Source organism: Schistocerca nitens, chromosome 3 (genome assembly GCF_023898315.1).
Source record: "Schistocerca nitens isolate TAMUIC-IGC-003100 chromosome 3, iqSchNite1.1, whole genome shotgun sequence".
Lineage (NCBI taxonomy): Eukaryota > Metazoa > Arthropoda > Insecta > Orthoptera > Acrididae > Schistocerca > Schistocerca nitens.
The window spans coordinates 556687256-556691080 of NC_064616.1; the positions used below are offsets into that span (position 1 = coordinate 556687256).

At 40.6% G+C, this 3825-nt stretch overlaps 1 pseudogene; it reads right to left on the minus strand.

Moving 5' to 3' along the window:
• Positions 1-533: 533 nt before the first annotated feature.
• LOC126250178 (5S ribosomal RNA) lies at positions 534-651 on the minus strand (annotated as a pseudogene).
• Between the last annotated feature and the right edge of the window lie 3174 nt (positions 652-3825).

Here is a 3825-nt window from a genome sequence, read left to right on the forward strand (position 1 = left end):
TCGATCTGTATATTCGATCAGTCTCACTATTTTTCGAGCTTGCTGTTAATGAGTAACGTTGTTCAAGCAGTCACTATATATTATATTAAATCACTTTAATAGAATGAAAGAATAAATGATAATAGACATACAACTTTAGCTCAGTCCAATTTCCAATTCAGTCCAGATTACATCAAGATCGTGATCTACATGAGCGGCTCATCAGGAAAGCCCTTAACAATTACTGAAATACTGTTTCATTCATAGCATGATATAAGTTATGAGGTGTAGTAGACAGGAATTAATGTCCAAATCGGGGGATATAATGTGACTAAAAACTAACTAAACTCATCCCGAACAGGCCATGAAGGCCTAAAGGTACCGACCAACCGCCGTGTCATCCTCAGGCACAGGCGTCAATGGACGCGGATATGGAGGGGCATGTGGTCAGCACACCGCTCTCCCGGCCGTATGTCAGTTTCCGAGACCGGAGCCGCTACTTCTCAATCAAATAGCTCCTCAGTTTGCCTCACAAGGTCTGAGTGCACCCCGCTTGCCAACAGCACTTGGCATACCGGATGGTCACCCTTCCAAGTGCTAGCCCAGCCCGACAGCGCGTAACTTCAGCGATCTGACGGGAACCGGTGTTAGCACTGCGGCAAGGCCGTTGGCTATAATATCGCGAAAAAGTTACGCTGCCACTTCTCATTTCTACGTTTGTTTTCTGCTTAGGAGGAGCTGAAGCTTTAAACGCGGTATGGGATTCCAGTGAGATAAATTCGTGTCTCCTTTTTATAATCTTCCAATTAGCAGAAAGTGACCTCAAACAGCTCACCCTCAAACAGCTACATGGTATTCCTTACTTGACGAGGTATCAGACATATGTGATCTGGAAGTCATAAGTTGTGGTAAATGAAGCATTACACGTCGAAGTGAACGTTGTGTCTGTGGCGATACACCTAGCCTTAATTCCTTTAACAAGCTAATGAAAGAGAGTCTTTTTCTATTCAGCCTGTAGGTGTGAGTTCCATTAGCTCAATGAAACAAAATCACGACATAAATGTTAGGCATTATTTGGAACATCGTTGACTAACCTAGATAACGTTCCATTTATAGCGAACAGCATGTCTAAGAAACAAAAATTATGGAAAAGAAAAGTCAACCGAAAGACGTAAGGAACTACTGCTTGCTTCAAAACTCTTCTCTGACTGTCCTGTGTATGAAAATAGCTAATTACGAAACTCTCAAGTACACACCATATAACTATAAACGTCGTTATGTAAATTTTTGGCGGGAACACACTGATTTGTTAATATATGAGGAGTCCTGTTACGGGAAATGGAACAATTATTATTCCTAAAAAGGAAAAATATTGTTAATTTTATAAGCTATCCTTCCTTCAGCGAAAAGGCTGATAATACCTGATACACAAGACCTGCCAGGGAGGACAATTAAACTTGTTTTTTAATCAGCTGGATTTACCACATTAGTTTATTAATTGTTTATTTTCATCTGAGCACTACGCTTGAGTGTACTCATAATTTTTAGACTGCAAACGATTAAATTCTTTATCTCTCTTTACTAACTATCGTAAGACGTTATAAGAGTATGTGGCATTAATTATTGGTCCAAATACAGGAATGATGTTAAATTGTCGCGTTATGCGATATGAAGGAAATTAGTGCTTTGTAGTTTTTGTATTATGAGGGCCGAATAGTGACCTTTTTATATTTAATTGCAGAAAAATGAAGATAAAATACCATCGTAAGTTTGAAAACGACGAGGTAATTTCACTTCAAATGGGCTTATTAAAGTAAGTGAACAAAAACTAAACTCATTGCTGCATTGATCTAGAACGCACATCAGTACGGTCATGCCTCTGAAAAATCGTTTAGTCATGGAATTTCCTACAACGACTTAATGATCAGTGACACATTCTGTAGAGTGCTATCCCTGAACTACAAGCTGTTCAGCAGATTCTACAAGAAGAAGCGCTTCCATTGAATAAGACAGCGCAGAAGGCAAACACAGTTAACAGTGCCCCTAATTAATCAGCGCTAATGGGCGTGGCCCTACGCTTAACAGCTGAAATCCGGCTTTGGCGCAGGCATCTCGTGATTGCGTGCTATCTGTTGCTGCCATCCATGTTTAAACATCTCGTGACCCATCAGTTACGTCTGCAGCATGTTTAGAAAGTAACCATAACACAAATGTAGCGAATTACGCAGGCAATTGTCACTGCAGATTGATGCTATTCGTTTCGTCAACAGCATTAACAGCGTATTTTGACAGTCATTTTACGGTTTAGCGACAGTTTTCACTTGTGCATATGTTCATTCCGCCGCTCGTAATTAGCTTCGCAATTGAGTGTAATAATTTAGAGCACAAGGTTATACATTTGAGAATCATAAAAGCAAATTCCCGTGTTTACTGGCGTGGTTGAGAATTTGATACTGGGAATTTTGGAACAAGCACCTTAAGAACATCACTGACAAAGATGCTCACTGTAAAAATATTCTTCTGATATGAAATAACAAAAAAGTGAGGCAGCATCCGACAGCGAAAATTACAAATTACAATGAGTTACGAAATGTGTACTACAATTTTAGCAAACGCATTTGTAATATTAAGATACTTACGGAAGTACTGAAAAGAATAAGACGGATGTAATACTTATCTTACCCACAGCTCGTTGGTTCTTCAAAAATCAACTTGTTCTTGGGTTTCTTGAATGGCTGTTTCCCGTTAATGTACGTATTAGATCTATGTTAAGGAAGGTGGTTTCTTAGAGCACTGCATGTACCGCAAGCCTAAACATTATCGATTTATAATTGCATTCGTCTAGCTGCCATCTTCCTTCGCAAACCAATAGAGTACTTAAAACTGTACTACATAGAACCCATGTAGTGTAGACACCAACAACCTACACGAAGTACTGATGAACTTTGAAGAGGCATTCAGTAAAAAATGTATATACAAAACATCAGATTAAGAGAGCTCCGCAAGAGATAACTCCTAATAAACCAAAGCAATAGCAAGAAGAAAGAGATGTGAAGCCTTACTACCGTACGTGGAAAATATTTCTTCAAAAATTGCCAGAATAAGAATGTGGTCTTTCTCCTGCCGGCCAAGGCAGCAGCTCCAGTGGAATCTCTGAAAGAAGGCATGCTTTCACGAAAGGCGGGTATGTATGAACCCAGCGGGAAAATACTCTCATCGGAGCACAAAAAATTCGAATGTACTGCTGTTTGTTTCAAAGACTACGATTGAAAAGTGGGGTACCAGATGCCTCGTACAACCTTCCTCAGCACCTTTAAAAATTTTCCAAAAAATTTTCGTATGCGAGTATATTCGCCTCCTTTTTAACATGCACCTCACCTCTCACCCCCACAAGCTCTCCTAACTGTAATTCGCTCACGTCCCCAAGTCCATCGCTGTAAGTCGCTCATACCCGTCCGCTACCACGTGTCCATTCTCACTCACTCATTCAGCCCAACTCATTTTCAGTTTCACTTTGTGTCTGTCTGTCACTGTCTGCTGTCTCACAGCCACAGTCCGCTTCGTTCTGTCCTACTACTACAGTCTCCTCTTACTGTCGCTGTCTCCCTCTTGCTCTATCTTACTTCCAATATCTCATTCCTTCCTTCCTACTGCTGCTATCTATTCTCACTGTATCTCTCTGTTCCTCGTTGTCATTGTCTTAGCCTCTGTCTCTCATTATCAATGACTCTCACGCACCGCCACTTTCTCCTCTTTATTCCTCTCCCACTGACACTCTCTCCTTCACTCGGTTCCTAGCACTTTTTAGTAATTGTCAACTATTTTCCACTGCTACTGACTCACCCT